The sequence below is a fragment of the Scyliorhinus canicula genome, chromosome 14 (genome assembly GCF_902713615.1).
Source record: "Scyliorhinus canicula chromosome 14, sScyCan1.1, whole genome shotgun sequence".
In the NCBI taxonomy this organism is placed as follows: Eukaryota; Metazoa; Chordata; class Chondrichthyes; order Carcharhiniformes; family Scyliorhinidae; genus Scyliorhinus; species Scyliorhinus canicula.
In genome coordinates this window covers 15,978,965-16,000,072 of record NC_052159.1, presented here as the reverse complement: position 1 = coordinate 16,000,072, position 21,108 = coordinate 15,978,965, and the positions used below count along the sequence as shown (strand labels likewise).

The 21,108-nt window shown below is 48.0% G+C and overlaps 1 protein-coding gene across 4 annotated transcripts in view; it reads left to right on the top strand.

The window, feature by feature from the left end:
- The first annotated feature begins 375 nt into the window (after window positions 1–375).
- The window catches only part of LOC119977627 (arylsulfatase H-like), a 55,627-nt gene continuing 34,894 nt past the window's right edge, over window positions 376–21,108 (top strand). For 2 of the 4 annotated variants that reach the window (XM_038818774.1, XM_038818771.1), the window contains exon 1: window positions 376–431. The gene's annotated coding sequence lies outside the window, so the exon portion shown is untranslated. Of the gene's footprint in view, window positions 432–9,744; window positions 9,824–21,108 lie in introns of those variants that run through there. The other 2 variants (XM_038818773.1, XM_038818772.1) reach the window with 2 other exon arrangements.

Genomic DNA, 21,108 nt, shown 5'->3' with positions numbered 1-21,108 from the left:
CTGGGGCAGTGCCCACCTGAGTTACAGGCAGGTGGTGCCCACCTGAGTTACAGGCAGGTGATGCCAGCCTGTCTGGGGCAGTACCCACCTGAGTTACAGGTAGGAGGTGCCAGCCTGTCTGGGGCAGTGCCCGCCTGGGTTACAGGTAGGTGGTGCCAGCCTGTCTGGGGCAGTGCCCACCTGAGTTACAGGTAGGTGGTGCCAACCTGTCTGGGGTAGTGCCCATCTGAGTTACAGGGAGTAAACCGGATAGGTTTTCCTCTCCTATTCCACAGTCTGTCCAAACTCTGCATAAAGTTTACCGCTTCCAGGTTTTGGAGGAAGCCGAGCTGTGCCATTTGCTCCTTCCTTTCTCTCCTCCCCTCTGACTTTGTTCGTTGGTCGGCGCTGCAATGATTTCCGGATTGCCAACCATAGCCTGCTCCCAGGAGGTAACCTTTTATATTTGATTCACTCAAAGCCCGCACGCGAGCTTTAAGGGGAAGAATGTTGTTCACTGAATGTAGGACCTGTCCGCTTTCCACTAATTACTGTTCCAGACATGAGCTTGATTATTTTGGAAAGTAATTCTGCCGCGGACGATCAAAAGTGAAATTCGCCAAAGATGCAACGTGTCGGGTCTGAGTAGGAAATCTGAGTCAGACCACAACAATACTATATCTGAGTTACACCCAATACTGTATCTGAGTTACACCCAATACTGTATCAGAGTTACACCCAATACTGTATCAGAGTTAGGCCCAATACTGTATCTGAGTTAGACCCGAACAATACTGTATCTGAGTTAGACCCAATACTGTATCTGAGTTAGACCAGAACAATACTGTATCTGAGTTAGACCCGAACAATACTGTATCTGAGTTAGACCCAATTCTGCATCAGAGTTAGACCCAATACTATATCTGAGTTAGACCAGAACAATACTGTATCTGAGTTACACCCAATTCTGCATCAGAGTTAGACCCAATACTATATCTGAGTTAGACCAGAACAATACTGTATCTGAGTTACACCCAATACTGTATCTGAGTTAGACCAGAACAATACTGTATCTGAGTTACACCCAATACTGTATCAGAGTTAGACCAGAACAATACTGTATCTGAGTTACACCCAATACTGTATCAGAGTTAGACCCAATACTGTATCTGAGTTAGACCCGAACAATACTGTATCTGAGTTAGACCCAATACTGTATCTGAGTTAGACCAGAACAATACTGTATCTGAGTTAGACCCAATACTGTATCTGAGTTAGACCCAGTACTGGGCGAGATTCTCCCAAAACGGGAGAAATCGTAAAGCTGGCGACACCAGCGCGCCCCTTCCCGACCGGGAACCGATTCTGGTCCCCGGTCGGGGCTAGCAGCCCGACGCCGTAGGCTCCGGCATGACGGGCTTAACGAATATCGTTAAGCCCGCTTGCCGTAGTTAGCGCCGGCTGACGCGTCATATGACGTCAGCCACGCATGCGCGGATTGGAAGACTCCAACCTGCGCATGCGCGGATGACGTCATCGCGTATTTGCGCGTAACCCGCGCATGCGCGGGCCGGGTTGCCCCTCAGCCGCCCCGTGAATGGATACTGCGGGGCGGCGGAAGGAGAAAGAGTGCGCGGGCATCGGGCCCGCTGCCCGCGATCGGTGCCCACCGATCGCGGGCCCATGGCACCGATTGGCACGGCAGTATTATGAAAAGCGAGTTTGTGACGCCGTTTTTACGAACGGCCAGACCAGGTGTGTTTGCCGTTCGTAAAAACGGCGTAAAGGGCTGGGACTTCGGCCCATCGAACAGCTGTGAATCGCTGCCGGCCGTAAAAAAACGGCGGCAGCGATTCGGGTCGGGAGTTGGGCGGGGGGTGGGGGAGAATAGCGGGAGGGCGGGAAAAATGTCGGGAAGGCCCTCCCGCCCGCCCGCTATTCTCCGACCCGTGGTGGGGGTCGGAGAATTTCGCCCACTGTGTCTGAGTTAGACCCAATACTGTATCTGAGTTAGACCCAATACTGTATCAGAGTTAGACCGAATACTGTGTCTGAGTTAGACCCAATACTGTGTCTGAGTTAGACCCAATACTGTATCTGAGTTACACCCAATACTGTATCAGAGTTAGACCCAATACTGTATCTGAGTTAGACCCAATATTGTCTCTGAGTTAGACCCAATACTGTATCTGAGTTAGACCCAGTATTGTATCTGAGTTAGACCCAATACTGTATCAGAGTTATACCCAATACTGTATCTGAGTTAGACCCAATACTGTATCTGAGTTAGACCCAATACTGTATCAGAGTTTGACCCAATGCTGTATCAGAGTTAGACCCAATACTGTATCTGAGTTAGACCCAATACTGTATCTGAGTTAGACCCAATACTGTATCAGAGTTTGACCCAATACTATATCTGAGTTAGACCAGAACAATACTGTATCTGAGTTAGACCAGAACAATACTGTATCTGAGTTAGACCAGAACAATACTGTATCTGAGTTAGACCAGAACAATACTGTATCTGAGTTACACCCAATACTCTATCAGAGTTAGACCCAATACTGTATCTGAGTTAGACCCAATACTGTATCAGAGTGAGACCCAATACTGTGTCTGAGTTAGACCCAATACTGTATCTGAGTTAGACCCAATACTGTATCAGAGTTAGACCCAATGCTGTATCAGAGTTAGACCCAATACTGTATCAGAGTTAGACCCAATACTGTATCTGAGTTAGACCCAATACTGTATCTGAGTTAGACCCAATATTGTCTCTGAGTTAGACCCAATACTGTATCTGAGTTAGACCCAGTATTGTATCTGAGTTAGACCCAATACTGTATCAGAGTTATACCCAATACTGTATCTGAGTTAGACCCAATACTGTATCTGAGTTAGACCCAATACTGTATCAGAGTTTGACCCAATACTATATCTGAGTTAGACCAGAACAATACTGTATCTGAGTTAGACCAGAACAATACTGTATCTGAGTTAGACCAGAACAATACTGTATCTGAGTTACACCCAATACTGTATCAGAGTTAGACCCAATACTGTATCTGAGTTAGACCCAATACTGTATCAGAGTGAGACCCAATACTGTGTCTGAGTTAGACCCAATACTGTATCTGAGTTAGACCCAATACTGTATCTGAGTTAGACCCAATACTGTGTCTGAGTTAGACCCAATACTGTATCTGAGTGAGACCCAATACTGTATCAGAGTTAGACCCAATACTGTATCTGAGTTAGACCCAATACAGTATCAGAGTTAGACCCAATACTGTATCAGAGTTAGACCCAATACTGTATCTGAGTTAGAGACAATACCGTGCCTGAGTTAGACCCAATACTGTATCTGAGTTAGAGCCAATACTGTATCAGAGTTAGACCCAATGCTGTATCAGAGTTAGATCCAATACTGTATCACAGTTAGACCCAATACTGTATCAGAGTTAGACCCAATACTGTATCAGAGTTGGACTCTATACTGTATCTGAGTTAGAGACAATACCGTGTCTGAGTTAGACCCAATACTGTATCTGAGTTAGAGACAATACCGTGCCTGAGTTAGACCCAATACTGTATCTGAGTTAGAGCCAATACTGTATCTGAGTTAGACCCAATACTGTATCAGAGTTAGACCCAATACTGTATCAGAGTTAGACCCAGTACTGTATCAGAGTTGGACTCTATACTGTATCTGAGTTAGAGACAATACCGTGTCTGAGTTAGACCCAATACTGTATCTGAGTTAGAGCCAATACTGTATCTGAATTAGACCCAATACTGTGTCTGAGTTAGACCCAATACTGTATCTGAGTTAGACCCAATACTGTATCAGAGTTAGACCCAATACTGTATCAGAGTTAGACCCAATACTGTATCAGAGTTCGACCCTATAATATATCACAGTTAGACCCAATACTGTATCTGAGTTAGAGCCAATACTGTATCTGAGTTACACCCAATACTGTATCTGAGTTAGACCAGAACAATACTGTATCTGAGTTACACCAATACTGTATCTGAGTTAGACCCAATACTGTATCTGAGTTAGACCCAAATCTGTATCAGAGTTACACCCAATACTGTATCTGAGTTAGACCCGAACAATACTGTATCTGAGTTAGACCCAATACTGTATCTGAGATAGACTCAATACTGTATCTGAGTTAGACCCAATACTGTATCGGAGTTACACCAGAACAATACTGTATTTGAGTTACACCAATACTGTATCTGAGTTAGACCCAATACTGTATCTGAGTTAGACCCAATACTGTATCAGAGTTAGACCCAATACTGTATCTGAGTTAGACCCGAACAATACTGTATCTGAGTTAGACCCAATACTGTATCTGAGTTAGAACCAATACTGTGTCTGAGTTAGACCCAATACTGTATCTGAGTTAGACCCAATACTGTATCAGAGTTAGACCCTATACTGTGTCTGAGTTGACCCAATACTGTATCTGAGTTAGACCCAATACTGTATCAGAGTTAGACCCAATGCTGTATCAGAGTTAGACCCAATGCTGTATCTGAGTTAGACCCAATACTGTATCTGAGTTAGACCCAATACTGTATCTGAGTTAGACCCAATACTGTATCAGAGTGAGACCCAATACTGTGTCTGAGTTAGACCCAATACTGTATCTGAGTTAGACCCAATACTGTATCTGAGTTAGACCCGAACAATACTGTATCTGAGTTAGACCCAATACTGTATCTGAGATAGACTCAATACTGTATCTGAGTTAGACCCAATACTGTATCTGAGATAGACCCAATACTGTATCTGAGTTAGAACCAATACTGTGTCTGAGTTAGACCCAATACTGTATCAGAGTTAGACCCAATACTGTGTCTGAGTTAGACCCAATACTGTATCTGAGTTAGACCCAATACTGTATCTGAGATAGACTCAATACTGTATCTGAGTTAGACCCAATACTGTATCTGAGATAGACCCAATACTGTATCTGAGTTAGAACCAATACTGTGTCTGAGTTAGACCCAATACTGTATCAGAGTTAGACCCAATACTGTATCTGAGTTAGACCCAATACTGTATCTGAGTTAGACCCAATACTGTATCAGAGTTAGACCCTATACTGTGTCTGAGTTGACCCAATACTGTATCTGAGTTAGACCCAATACTGTATCTGAGTTAGACCCAATACTGTGTTTGAGTTAGACCCAATACTGTATCTGAGTGAGACCCAATACGGTATCAGAGTTAGACCCAATACTGTATCAGAGTTAGACCCAATGCTGTATCAGAGTTAGACCCAATACTGTATCTGAGTTAGACCCAATGCTGTATCAGAGTTAGACCCAATACTGTATCTGAGTTAGACCCAATGCTGTATCAGAGTTAGACCCAATGCTGTATCAGAGTTAGACCCAATACTGTATCAGAGTTACACCCAATACTGTATCAGAGTTAGACCCAATACTGTATCTGAGTTAGAGCCAATACTGTATCTGAGTTAGACCCAATACTGTATCAGAGTTAGACCCAATGCTGTATCAGAGTTAGATCCAATACTGTATCACAGTTAGACCCAATACTGTATCAGAGTTAGACCCAATACTGTATCAGAGTTAGACCCAATACTGTATCAGAGTTGGACTCTATACTGTATCTGAGTTAGAGACAATACCGTGTCTGAGTTAGACCCAATACTGTTTCTGAGTTAGAGCCAATAGTGTATCTGAGTTAGACCCAATACTGTGTCTGAGTTAGACCCAATACTGTATCTGAGTTAGACCCAATACTGTATCAGAGTTAGACCTAATACTGTATCAGAGTTAGATCCAATACTGTATCACAGTTAGACCCAATACTGTATCACAGTTAGACCCAATACTGTATCAGAGTTAGACCATATACTGTATCACAGTTAGACCCAATACTGTATCTGAGTTAGAGACAATACCGTGTCTGAGTTAGACCCAATACTGTATCTGAGTTAGACCCAATACTGTATCTGAGTTACACCCAATACTGTATCTGAGTTAGACCAGAACAATACTGTATCTGAGTTACACCAATACTGTATCTGAGTTAGACCCAATACTGTATCAGAGTTAGACCCAATACTGTATCTGAGTTAGACCCAATACTGTATCAGAGTTAGACCCAATACTGTATCTGAGTTACACCCAATACTGTATCTGAGTTAGACCAGAACAATACTGTATCTGAGTTACACCAATACTGTATCTGAGTTAGACCCAATACTGTATCTGAGTTAGACCCAATACTGTATCAGAGTTAGACCCAATACTGTATCTGAGTTAGACCAGAACAATACTGTATCTGAGTTACATCCAATACTGCCTCTGAGTTAGACCAGAACAATACTGTACCTGAGTTGGACTAGAACAATGGGACTGAGTGTTGTGTGTATTTGTGAATGATTTTGAGAGTTTATGAATGTGTTTGTGAGTGCTGGTGAGTGTTTGCGTGTGTTTCTGTGACTGAGTGAGTTTCTGAGTGGGTTCGTGTGTGCGTGACAATGAGTTGCTGATGATTATGACTGAATATGTTTGTGTGTCTGAATGTGTGTTTTTGTGTGTTTGTGCGTGTGTCAGTGAGTGAGTGCATATACAATTATAGATCAGGACTATCACAAACCCTGTTTCACAGAAATAGCAAGAACAGTGCTTGAAATACAGTTAGGGCCCGGTTGTCCGGCCTCGTTGTGCATGCGCTCGAGCGAAGCGAGGCCGGTGAGTAGCAGGAGAGGTATAAAATGTGAAACGTGCTGGGCACCAAAGCGTTTGTGATGCAACCTGCCTGCTCCTGGAGACGAAATCAGGATGTGGCGAGAAACCAATTTTGACCACTTAAGCCCGATTTCCATACAAGCTACCACGTATCGAACAGCTTCCCTTTATTCAGCGGCCTCCCCAGCAAGTGGTCATGCTGGTCCCGATTAGTACTCCTTTTAAAAAACGTGAACCTGGTGGATAGGCTGCTGCAGGGAGCTGAGGAGGTGAGTGGCCATCTTTGTTTACAGGCAAAGAGACAGAGGCACTGGGCATGGAAGGGGTGGGGTGGGCCACTGGGTGGGGGGGGCGCAGCAAGGGTTTGCCCATGCTAACCCTTGTACCGTGTGTTCTCGTACCGGCGCACCCCTAGCCCCTGCTTGTCTGCCCCACCGACCACCCATAACTCCCACTGACCGCAGAGGCTTCTGGCTGTGCGGCTGAAGGCTATTGCTAATAGCGAATTGGCAATCATAGTTAAGTGAGCACTTCACGCAACCCAAGTGGAACTGATGTGTGACCATCCATACGGGTGGAACCCGGTGAATCCTCACCTCTGCGGCATGCGCCGACCTCCGCATTGGTTACTGTTCTGTTCTTGACCATCCCAGTCACTTCCAGGGCCCTTTCGTCGAAGGTGGCGAGGATTCTAATGTCTGAAACCCCTCCACAAGTCTGGGCCCTCTTCTGGTGATTGTGGGAGAGCTTCTTATGCAGATACACAGAGAGAGCATCATTAGCCACACGCGTGGTTCACAGTGTGAAAGTGGAGGTGGGAGGGGCGCTGCTGTGAGGGGTTGGGTTGGGAGTTGGGGATTGGGAAGGGTGGTTTGGGCAGATGGAGGGGTTGCGGGGGGGAAGTTGGGGACAGGTCTTGTTTCGTGTTGGGGGGTGGGAAAAATCTCCGGGGGGTGTTGGGGATGGGGGTTGGTGCCAGCCCACCCGTACTGCCTGGTGTAGGTTGTTGACCTTCTTGTGACAGTGGAGGCCAGTCCTCCTGGTCACTCTGCCCGAGCTTACTGCCGCTGCCACTTTGTCCAGGCGGCACTGGCTGCCCTGTAGCTCACCCAGAGACCCTCGGGGGAACAGGACATTCCTCCTGGCCTCCACCGCATACAGGAGCCCTCCACCCCCCACGTCTGCATCTCGGATCGTGGGGCCGGTCGTCTCGGCGCCACGGCTGTGAGCAGAGTGGGGTTGGCTGTGCCAGAGCGGTTGAAGTGCTGCTCGACCTTGTTAGCGGGGGGGCTGGCGAGCGCGGTCTTGGCAAATCGGCCTCGTTCAGTGGACCAATTAATGTTGAACAGCATTGCCGAGCTCCCGCCCGTTTAACGAGGGTCTTGCCGGCGTAAATCAAGGTTGGTCCCTACTGGCGGGACCCAGCTCCAGCTCCGGGTCCTCCGGGGGAGGGGGGGGGGCGCACGGGGCGATCTGGTCCCGGTGGGTGCCCCCACGGTGGCCTGGCCCGTGATCGGGCCCACGGATCCATGGGCGGGCCTGTGCCGTGGGGGCAGCCTGTGCCGTGGGGGCACTCTATTCCTCCGCATCAGCCTTGTACCGATTCGCGATGGCCGACGTGGAGATGAACCTCCACTGCGCATGCGCGGGGATGACGCCAGCAGACTCTGGCGTTCCTCCGCATGCGCCAACTCGTGCTGGCCGGCGGAGGCCGTTCGGCGGTGTTTGGCGTGGCGCCAAGCCCCTTCCCGCCCGCCGGAGGATTCCGCACCTTTGGGCGGCTCGGCGCCGGAGTGGTTCCCGGCAGGGTTTGCGCCATTTTTTCCCGTTCTGACGATTTGCGCAGAATCCCGCCCCTCGTATCTGACTTAATACTTAACATTTTCAGTATTTTGAAATATTAATAATAGGAAATTGTGAGAAGTCCGATGCAATTCGCAAACATACTTTTCAACCAAAACGCTTTTCCAGAATGTGGGCCGAGATTCTCCGCTAACCGGCGGGGCGGGCTGTACCGGCACCGAGGAGTGGCGTGAACCACTCCGGCGTCGGGCCGCCCGGAAGCTGCGGAATCCTCCGCACCTTCAGGGGCTAGTCTGGCGTCAGCAGGGTTGGCACCACTCCAGCCGGTGCCGTGCCAACCGGCGGCGAAGGGCCTCCGCCAGCCGGCGTGCGTTGGCGCATGCGTGGGAGCGCCAGCGTGATCCCAGCACATGCGCAGGGAGATTCCTCTCCATGCCAGCCATGGCAGACCATTAGAGCGGCCGGCGCAAAGGAAAGAGTGCCACCACGGCACAGGCCCGCCTGCAGATCGGTGAGCCGTGATCGGGCCAGGCCACCTTGCCCCCCCCCCCCCAAACCGAGGCCAGATACTCCTGCGCCCCCCCCGGAGGACTCCGCAGGCCACCCGCAGAGCCAGGTCCCGCCGATAAGGACCTTGTTTGATTTACGACAGCGGGACTGGCCGAAAACCGGTGGACACTCGGCCCATCACGGAGCGGAGAATCGCCGGGTGGGGCCACTGCCAACGGCACCTACTGGCACAACGCAATTCCCCCCCCCCCCCCCCCCCCACCGAAAAACCGGCGCCGGAGAATCCGTCAGCCGGCGTCGGGTCGGCGGGACGGGATTCACGCCGACCCCCCCGGTGATTCTCCAGCCCGACGGGGGGCCGGAGAATCCCACCCATGATTTTCACTGCGCAGCTAACTAATTCAGTGCATCCTATGAAAGAGGCTTCCTCCATCATAATGTTTCCTTCTTAAACTTTTAATGATAGGTTGAGTCAAAACTGCATCATGGATGTTCCTACCGAAAATCTTAGGTTCTTCAGTACTACTGCCGAGGTTGCCCTGATTGAAGAGAAAAAAAGCTCCCGTGGGTTTGAAAGTTAAGGGTTGGGATACAAAAGCTGTTTTCATGCTGTGAGGGACCTTAAACTGCAGAGTTGCTGATGTTCCACCTCCTTGGTGACTTTCCCACTGCCTGTACAGTTCCTGTTCCTGCTGCTGGGTTTCCTCTCTGTTACTCTGTGGACTCTTGTACTGCGGGCTGCAAGCGGGGATTCCGAGTGTTAGCCAGGCTCTTCCTGTAGTCGGTAAGGATATTTTAAATGAGCAATCATTTACAGATATCAATTACAAAGTCAGTACGTTATAAATTATATTCCTTATGCGAATGATGTAAGTGTTGTGAATATACTTGATGTGGAGATGCCGGCGTTGGACTGGGGTGAGCACAGTAAGAAGTCTTACAACACCAGGTTAAAGTCCAACAGGTTTGTTTCAAACACGAGCTTTCGGAGCGCAGCTCCTTCTTCAGGTGAATGGAAAGGCTTGTTCCAGAAATGTTTATATAGACACAGTCAGAGATGCCCCGGAATGCGAGCACTGCAGATTGCCTGCAGGTGCTCGCATTCCGGGGCATCTCTGACTGTGTCTATATAAACATTTCTGGAACAAGCCTTTCCATTCACCTGAAGAAGGAGCCGTGCTCCGAAAGCTCGTGTTTGAAACAAACCTGTTGGACTTTAACCTGGTGTTGTAAGACTTCTTACTGAATATACTTGTGCACTGTTTAAATAAATTTAAAAACAAAGTTACTGTGATGTTGCCATTTAAGCAACATTTTTCATCACTTTTGAAGATGAGATGGAATTTTTTGGAACAGGTGAAAAGGGGCCTCTGCACCCAAGGCCCCAAACACTGCCTAGATAGCAGACTTGTGTGGCAGGTCATTGGAAGTAGAGAGAGCCCGGTGACTGTATTCTAAAGTACAGGAGGTAGAATACTGTAAGTCACAGAGTCATACAGCACAGAAAGAGGCCCTTCAGCCCATCACAGTGTATGTGTCAACTTGGCATGTAAGACAACCCTGTTGGTATCGGGTTCCAAAGATCGTGGGCGGGATTCTCTGTCCCGCCAGACCGGTTTTCCTGTGCGGCGCGGCGCTCCCTCGCCAGCAGCGGGGATTCTCCGTTCCCGCAGCCAGCCAATGGGGTTTCCCACTGTGGACCACCCCGTGCCGCGGGTGTGAGTGCGCTGCCGGCGAAGAGGAGGATCCCGCAGACGGAGGATCCCAGCCCATGTTTCTGCGGCAGACATTAGTTGTCAGCCTCAGTTTTTCATGCCGAAAATGGATGGCCCATAACTTCCGATCTCCAGGGGTGCCACACCCCTAAGTTTATTTCAGAAGGTGGGTCTGTTCCCCCCCACCACCCCGACAGAAATCCCCTTGCAAGGACTGCAGGGCAGTTGGCTGGGAAGTTCAAACTTCCAATGACCAATCAGAGACTTTGAATAGTTTCGGCCCTTTCAGCAGAATAGTGGCCCAGGGAAAGTTCCAAAGATTAAAACAATATAGTGCCCCCTAGTTCTAATCTCTCCCACATGGGGAAACACTCTCTTGCCATCCACTCTGTCCAGTCCCCTTAGGATCTTCTACTTTTTCAATAAGAGCACCTCTCAAACTTTGAAACTTCAATGGCTACAGGCCCAGCGTGTCCAATATTTCCGCATCAGAGAGCTCCTTCATCCCAGGAATCAGTCGAGTGAACTCTCTCTGAACTGCTTCCCATTCAACTAAATCCCACAGTATTCCCACGCCGAAAGTAAACCCTCGGACTGCTGGGAAAATGGAGCATCCCGATGGTGGAGAATCCAGCCCCACAAATGTGAACCAGGCGTGATGGCACCTTGGGGGGTTTCACGGGCCATTGGAGCGCCCTGGTTGGTGGAGTAAAGGGGTGTGTAGTACCCTGGCATGCCCCTGTCAGCTGGGAACCTTGGCTCTGCCAGCCTGACACCCTGGCAGTGCTGCCCCTGGCAACATGCCTGGGTTCCAGGTTGGCGTTACCAGGGATCAGCGCCGGGGGATCTTCCCCATGAAGGAGAGGGGGGGGGGGGGTATGAGGGGACAAAAAAGGATTTTGACCCCCCCCCAACCTCAGAGAGGCCCCCGGGAACACCTCCCCAACCCCCCTCCACCTGGTAAGCCCCACCTGGCCTGATCCCTGACAGTGCTAACCTGGCACCTGAGCACCCTGGCAGTGCCCCCACCAAGGTGACTCTGTCAGGGGGCCTGGGTCTAGAAACAGGGGACAAAGCCTCAGAATAAGGGGCAAACCATTTAGGACTGAGATGAGGAGGAATTCTTTCACTCGGGACGGGGAATCTTTGGAATTCTCTACTACAGAGGGCTATGGAAGCCCAATAATTGGGTATGTTCAAGGCAGAGATTGATTCCTAAACACTAGTGACACAGAGGGATATGTGGATAGTGCAGGCCTAATAGTCTTGAGGTCGACGATCAGCCTTGATCTAGTACAAAGGCACGGCGGGCTTGAGGGGCTGAATGGCCTACTCCCACGCCTATGTTCTTATGTACAGCAGGAAAGGAGAAGCTCCATAGGGGTGATCTCCATGACTTATCTCTTTCGGAGTTACCCTTCCCCAATTGCCCTTAAACTGAGTGGTTTGCGCAACCGTTTCAGATGGGCAGTCACATGTAGGCCAGACCAGGTTAGAGCAGCAGATTTCCATCCCTAAAGCACAGTAGTGAATCAGATGGGTTTTTACGACAATTGATTTCATGGCCTCTTTAAGTTCAGATATTTATTAAATTCAAATTTCACCATCTGGAGGCTAAATCGCTGGCTTTTAAAGCAGACCAAGCAGGCCAGCAGCACGGTTCGATTCCCGTACCAGCCTCCCCGGACAGGCGCCGGAATGTGGCGACTAGGGGCTTTTCACAGTAACTTCATTGAAGCCTACTCGTGACAATAAGCGATTTTTATTTCATTTCATTTCATTTCAAATCGAGGTTCCAAGATCATTACCTGGGATCTCTAAATTATTAGTCCACTACTGCACTGCCTCCCCTGCGATTATCAGAGTGGATACTTTGTGTTACTCGTCTATCATTAGTCTTGCACCTTGGGTGTAGTGAAAATGCCTCCCCTCCCCTGCCTGTCCAGGCTCACTCTCGCGTGCTATTCAGCTCATTTGCAAATTATTTTACAAACAAGTCAGATGCAGACACCCCATCGAGACCAGATGCTGACCAAGCAATTTTTACGACCTAATATAAAGCTGACACGTGTGTTAAGTTTGTTTTATGAGGCTCCATTTTTCTGTGCAGCTGCTAATAAGTCCTATTAAAAGTGTCTTCCGTATTTTTTTCCCCATGTAATTTTAATCGGGTGTTCTTCTGAGGGTGAACATGCCATGTTTTAGACCTGCCCATTGGGAGGAATGGGTTCCTCCACTAATTTTGTGCTTCACAGATGTGCTTGGTATGTATCAGCTGTGGTTCAGGAGGTCACGCTCTCACCTCCGATTTGACAGGTTGTGGGTTCAAGTCCCACACCAGGGCACAGGTTTCCAGGCGGACACACCAGTGTAGTATTTAGGAAGCGTGCCGAGGAATTGTTTTTCTGACGAAGGGCTGGATTCTATGGTGGGCAACCACCCACTGTGAGCCCATCCTGTCACTTTCCCACCCACCTTCGAGTTCACCTCCAAAAGAGGGTAGCCTGCCCACCCTATTTAAATAAGTAATCAAGGGTCAATCGAGCTTGTTAGCCCCCATAATGTGCTGCCCACCCCATAATCCAGTTGGCATAGGAGGTTGGGCAGGAGTGGGCAGGCCGTTGTTGTGAAAATGTTTTTTTTCCAGAGAATGGCTGTAGAGGTTTCCCTAGTGTCCTGGCCAAGATTTACCCATCGGTCAATATCAGTCAGGCGGATTGCCTGCTCATTATCACATTGCGGATTACAGGGTCTTGAGCAGATTGGTGTGTTTCCTACAGTTTTCTACAGTGGCTATTATTAAAGTGCAAGGCTTCACTTTTCCATTTGCGCTAATGGTTTTGAGACCAAAAGTTTTGACTTTAGGCCAAGGCTCAATCATTTTCTACTGCTTCATCAATGATCTTCCTTCCAACATGAAATCAGCGGTAGAGGTGATCATTGATGATTGCACAATGTTCAGAACCATTCACCATTCCTCAGGTACTGAAGTAGTCCATTCCCCAATTTAGCCAGACCTGAACGGTATCCAGGACCGGGGCGGACAAGTGACATTCATGCCACACAGCTGCCAGGCAATAACCATTTAACCGTTGCCTTCAATGGCATTACGATCGCTGAATCCCCTATTATCAACATCTTAGAATAGAACAGTACAGCACAGAACAGGCCCTTCGGCCCTCGATGTTGTGCCGAGCAATGATCACCCTACTCAAGCCCACGTATCCACCCTATACCCATAACCCAACAACCCCCCCTTAACCTTACTTTTTAGGACACTAAGGGCAATTTAGCATGGCCAATCCACCTAACCCGCACATCTTTGGACTGTGGGAGGAAACCGGAGCACCCGGAGGAAACCCACGCACACATGGGGAGGACGTGCAGACTCCGCACAGACAGTGACCCAGCCGGGAATCGAACCCAGGACCCTGGAGCTGTGAAGCATTGATGCTAACCACCATGCTACCGTGCTGCCCACAGCACGGCCCACAGCCCACAGGGTTCCTATTTACCGGAAACTGAACTGGACTATCTGTATAAATACAGTGGCTACCAGAGCAGGTCAGAGGCCAGGAATCCTGCAGCAAATAATTCATCTCCCGACTCCCCAAAGCCTGTCCACCGTTTACAAAGCACAAGTCATACTCTCCACTTGCCTGGGTGAGTGCATCTCCAACAACACTATCTGTGCGGAGTTTGCATGTTCTCTCCTCGTCTGCGTGGGTTTCCTCCGGGTGCTCCGGTTTCCTCCCTCAAGTCCCAAAAGATATGCTGTTAGGTGAATTGGACATTCTGAATCCTCCCCCTGTGTACCCGAACAGGCGCCGGAATGTGGCGACTAGGGGATTTTCACAGTAACTTCATTGTAGTTTTAACGTAAGCCTACTTGTGGCAATAGAGATGATACAAAAAAAAAGATGCAAATGGTGCTGAACATTGCGCAGCCATCTGCGAACATCCCCATTTCTGACCTCATGGTGGAAGGGAGGTGATTGATGAAGCAGCTGAAAATGGTTAGGCCTTGGACACTACCCTGAGGGACTCCTTCTTAACTTCCTCTTCTCGAAGGAGTACAATCCCAGTTTCTCCAATCCACCCACGATACCTCGTCCCTGGAACCTTTTCTTGTCAATTGTTTCTGCACCCTCTCTAAAACCTTTGCATCCTTCCTACATGTGGTGAATCACAGTAGCGTAATTCACACTGTATTACACATGTTGTACTATGTCTCTGTAAGCTCGGCACACGAGCAGTTGCACTGCTCTGCCACTAGGGGGAGGTGCACTGGGAGTGTACAGGTGTTTGTACTGGGTTCCACCCTTGGCTCCACCCACGGCTCCTCCTCCTAACCGGAAGTACAAAGGATGATGCTGAGAGCCTGCCTGCCAGTTCATCTGGAGTTCATCCTGTCACAGGCAGGCTCTGTTGTAAGACGATTAAAACCACTGTTCACTTCTAACCACGTGTCGCGTGAATTGATGGTCTCATCACTAAAATATGGTGCCCAAGAATTGGACACTATCCTCCAACTGATCAAACAAGTGGTTTATAAAAATTCACCATAACATCCCTACCTTTGTACTCAGTACATTGATTTATAACACCAAGGATTCCTTGGAGTAAAATCAAAATACCGCAGATGCTGGAAATCTGAAATAAAAACAGAAAATGCTGGAAAAGCTCAGCTGGTCTGGCAGCGTCTGTGGAGAGAGAAACAGTTAATGTTTCAAGTCCACATGACTTCTTCAGAGCTTCAGATCGCATGGAGTCTATGCCCACATATCTTTAAGATAACAGGGCAATTGTTAAGAGGACAATGCTTTCCTTAATTAGCCAAGTCAAAGAATTTAATAGCAAATAGGGTATGCTAGATCAGTATAAAACATTAGTTAGACTACAACTAATGTACTGCAGACATTTCTGGTTGCCACATTACAAGATGGATATGGTCTGACCAAAGAGGTGACAGATTGCATTTAAAAAAAATTTCAAGTACCCGATTCATTTTTTTTTCCAATTAAGGGGCTATTTAGCCTGGCCCATCCTGCACATCCTTGGATTGTGGGGGTGAGACCCACGCAGTCACGAGGAGAATGTGCAAACTCCACACGGACAGTGACCCGAAGTCGGGATCGAACCCGGGTCCTCGGTGCCGTGAGGCAGCAGTGCTAACCACTGCCACCCCGTGCCGTTCGTACAGATTGGATTTATGATATTGTTGGCATCACTGGAGAATTTTAGCTATGAGGGAAGATTGGATTGGCTGGGGGTATTTTCAACGGATCAGCGGAGGCACGGGCAATATTTAATTGAGGAGCCGCTATTTTCCTTCGCCGAGAGGTCAACGCATAAATGTAAAGTTAAAAGCATTAGAGGGAGGTTGAGGAGAAATAGTATAACTCAGAGGGTGTTCGGATCTGAGATACATCAGCTGAAAGAGGCAGAAACCCCCGTGGATTTACATTGAATTACATATCCAGTGGTCAAACCCGGAGACCTCGTGTTGGTAAAAAAACTGGGACAGAAAGAAACTAGGACAATGCTGGAGCGGACCCTTCCTCGTATTACTGACGACGCCAACTTCGGTCAAACTTGAAGGATGTGCCAGTTGGATACATCTATCCGATTGCAAGAAGATAGTCTCCAACCCAGACGAGAACACAGGATGAAGATCTTCAGTATAATTTTTGGACTTTCTGGACTACTTAGCCTTAATGGCCACTTGGTAGTAAAAAAAAAAGAACTAAACGAGACCTGCCTTCCAATACCTATTTACATATGTCATATCTTTACGCCGAAAAATTGAATATTAGCAAGTGTTGGGTTTGCACCCATATCCCTGTCCATTCAAGGGAAGGAATACCTCTCCAATCTCTCCCCTTTCGTACCGCAGAGACAGTTGAATGGATTATTTGACTGGATCTTTAAGGCCTTTATTCTACTGCTACTAATGCTACTAGGGATAGGATTGCTTGCCTGCTTGTGTAAATGCATTTTCAAACGAATCATGGCTATACCTATTTAGCTGGTTGTCATGATATGACAAAAGGGGGGAGTGCGGTATTGTGTGAAGCAAATAATGGCATGATGGGAAAACTAGTCAAGTCTTCTTGGTACAATTGAATTTAAACTGATTTCACATAACCTAAGGCACAGATACAAAATACACAGATACAAACAGCCAAGGTCAACATGACCTGAGAACTGGGTGACTCTGAAATTCTAGGATAAGGCGTGTTCGTCATGAGACTAGAAGCAGTCTCAATACATACCAAGCTGAAAAACTGTCTCTTCCTGTACGTAAACAAATTTGTCCATTTCTTAAAACAAAGACAAGATAATGATATGAGACTCCAGTCCCCTAAAGGTCAGCAAGGTGACGCCATTGAATTACATAGAATTTACAGTGCAGAAGGAGGCCATTCGGCCCATCGAGTCTGCACCGGCTCCTGGAAAGAGCCCCCTACCCAAGGTTAACACATCCACCCTATCCCCATAACCCAGTAACCCCACCCAACACTAAGGGCAATTTTGGACACTAGGGGCAATTTATCATGGCCAATCCACCTAACCTGCACATCTTTGGACTGTGGGAGGAAACCGGAGCACCCGGAGGAAACCCACGCACAGATGGGGAGGATGTGCAGACTCCGCACAGACAGTGACCCAGCCGGGAATCGAACCCAGGACCCTGGAGCTGTGAAGCATTTATGCTAACCACCATGCTACCGTGCTGCCCACAGCACGGCCCACAGCCCACAGGGTTCCTATTTACCGGAAACTGAACTGGACTATCTGTATAAATACAGTGGCTACCAGAGCAGGTCAGAGGCCAGGAATCCTGCAGCAAATAATTCATCTCCCGACTCCCCAAAGCCTGTCCACCGTTTACAAAGCACAAGTCATACTCTCCACTTGCCTGGGTGAGTGCATCTCCAACAACACTATCTGTGCGGAGTTTGCATGTTCTCTCCTCGTCTGCGTGGGTTTCCTCCGGGTGCTCCGGTTTCCTCCCTCAAGTCCCAAAAGATATGCTGTTAGGTGAATTGGACATTCTGAATCCTCCCCCTGTGTACCCGAACAGGCGCCGGAATGTGGCGACTAGGGGATTTTCACAGTAACTTCATTGTAGTTTTAACGTAAGCCTACTTGTGGCAATAGAGATGATACAAAAAAAAAGATGCAAATGGTGCTGAACATTGCGCAGCCATCTGCGAACATCCCCATTTCTGACCTCATGGTGGAAGGGAGGTGATTGATGAAGCAGCTGAAAATGGTTAGGCCTTGGACACTACCCTGAGGGACTCCTTCTTAACTTCCTCTTCTCGAAGGAGTACAATCCCAGTTTCTCCAATCCACCCACGATACCTCGTCCCTGGAACCTTTTCTTGTCAATTGTTTCTGCACCCTCTCTAAAACCTTTGCATCCTTCCTAAATGTGGTGAATCACAGTAGCGTAATTCACACTGTATTACACATGTTGTACTATGTCTCTGTAAGCTCGGCACACGAGCAGTTGCGCTGCTCTGCCACTAGGGGGAGATGCACTGGGAGTGTACAGGTGTTTGTACTGGGTTCCACCCTTGGCTCCACCCACGGCTCCTCCTCCTAACCGGAAGTACAAAGGATGATGCTGAGAGCCTGCCTGCCAGTTCATCTGGAGTTCATCCTGTCACAGGCAGGCTCTGTTGTAAGACGATTAAAACCACTGTTCGCTTCTAACCACGTGTCGCGTGAATTGATGGTCTCATCACTAAAATATGGTGCCCAAGAATTGGACACTATCCTCCAACTGATCAAACAAGTGGTTTATAAAAATTCACCATAACATCCCTACCTTTGTACTCAGTACATTGATTTATAACACCAAGGATTCCTTGGAGTAAAATCAAAATACCGCAGATGCTGGAAATCTGAAATAAAAACAGAAAATGCTGGAAAAGCTCAGCTGGTCTGGCAGCGTCTGTGGAGAGAGAAACAGTTAATGTTTCAAGTCCACATGACTTCTTCAGAGCTTCAGATCGCATGGAGTCTATGCCCACATATCTTTAAGATAACAGGGCAATTGTTAAGAGGACAATGCTTTCCTTAATTAGCCAAGTCAAAGAATTTAATAGCAAATATGGTATGCTAGATCAGTATAAAACATTAGTTAGACTACAACTAATGTACTGCAGACATTTCTGGTTGCCACATTACAAGATGGATATGGTCTGACCAAAGAGGTGACAGATTGCATTTAAAAAAAATTTCAAGTACCCGATTCATTTTTTTTTTCCAATTAAGGGGCTATTTAGCCTGGCCCATCCTGCACATCCTTGGATTGTGGGGGTGAGACCCACGCAGTCACGAGGAGAATGTGCAAACTCCACACGGACAGTGACCCGAAGTCGGGATCGAACCCGGGTCCTCGGTGCCGTGAGGCAGCAGTGCTAACCACTGCCACCCCGTGCCGCCCGTACAGATTGGATTTATGATATTGTTGGCATCACTGGAGAATTTTAGCTATGAGGGAAGATTGGATTGGCTGGGGGTATTTTCAACGGATCAGCGGAGGCACGGGCAATATTTAATTGAGGAGCCGCCTATTTTCCTTCGCCGAGAGGTCAACGCATAAATGTAAAGTTAAAAGCATTAGAGGGAGGTTGAGGAGAAATAGTATAACTCAGAGGGTGTTCGGATCTGAGATACATCAGCTGAAAGAGGCAGAAACCCCCGTGGATTTACATTGAATTACATATCCAGTGGTCAAACCCGGAGACCTCGTGTTGGTAAAAAAACTGGGACAGAAAGAAACTAGGACAATGCTGGAGCGGACCCTTCCTCGTATTACTGACGACGCCAACTTCGGTCAAACTTGAAGGACGTGCCAGTTGGATACATCTATCCGATTGCAAGAAGATAGTCTCCAACCCAGACGAGAACACAGGATGAAGATCTTCAGTATAATTTTTGGACTTTCTGGACTACTTAGCCTTAATGGCCACTTGGTAGTAAAAAAAAAAGAACTAAACGAGACCTGCCTTCCAATACCTATTTACATATGTCATATCTTTACGCCGAAAAATTGAATATTAGCAAGTGTTGGGTTTGCACCCATATCCCCGTCCATTCAAGGGAAGGAATACCTCTCCAATCTCTCCCCTTTCGTACCGCAGAGACAGTTGAATGGATTATTTGACTGGATCTTTAAGGCCTTTATTCTACTGCTACTAATGCTACTAGGGATAGGATTGCTTGCCTGCTTGTGTAAATGCATTTTCAAACGAATCATGGATATACCTATTTAGCTGGTTGTCATGATATGACAAAAGGGGGGAGTGCGGTATTGTGTGAAGCAAATAATGGCATGATGGGAAAACTAGTCAAGTCTTCTTGGTACAATTGAATTTAAACTGATTTCACATAACCTAAGGCACAGATACAAAATACACAGATACAAACAGCCAAGGTCAACATGACCTGAGAACTGGGTGACTCTGAAATTCTAGGATAAGGCGTGTTCGTCATGAGACTAGAAGCAGTCTCAATACATACCAAGCTGAAAAACTGTCTCCTCCTGTACGTAAACAAATTTGTCCATTTCTTAAAACAAAGACAAGATAATGATATGAGACTCCAGTCCCCTAAAGGTCAGCAAGGTGACGCCATTGAATTACATAGAATTTACAGTGCAGAAGGAGGCCATTCGGCCCATCGAGTCTGCACCGGCTCCTGGAAAGAGCCCCCTACCCAAGGTTAACACATCCACCCTATCCCCATAACCCAGTAACCCCACCCAACACTAAGGGCAATTTTGGACACTAGGGGCAATTTATCATGGCCAATCCACCTAACCTGCACATCTTTGGACTGTGGGAGGAAACCGGAGCACCCGGAGGAAACCCACGCACAGACGGGGAGGATGTGCAGACTCCGCACAGACAGTGACCCAGCCGGGAATCGAACCCAGGACCCTGGAGCTGTGAAGCATTTATGCTAACCACCATGCTACCGTGCTGCCCACAGCACGGCCCACAGCCCACAGGGTTCCTATTTACCGGAAACTGAACTGGACTATCTGTATAAATACAGTGGCTACCAGAGCAGGTCAGAGGCCAGGAATCCTGCAGCAAATAATTCATCTCCCGACTCCCCAAAGCCTGTCCACCGTTTACAAAGCACAAGTCATACTCTCCACTTGCCTGGGTGAGTGCATCTCCAACAACACTATCTGTGCGGAGTTTGCATGTTCTCTCCTCGTCTGCGTGGGTTTCCTCCGGGTGCTCCGGTTTCCTCCCTCAAGTCCCAAAAGATATGCTGTTAGGTGAATTGGACATTCTGAATCCTCCCCCTGTGTACCCGAACAGGC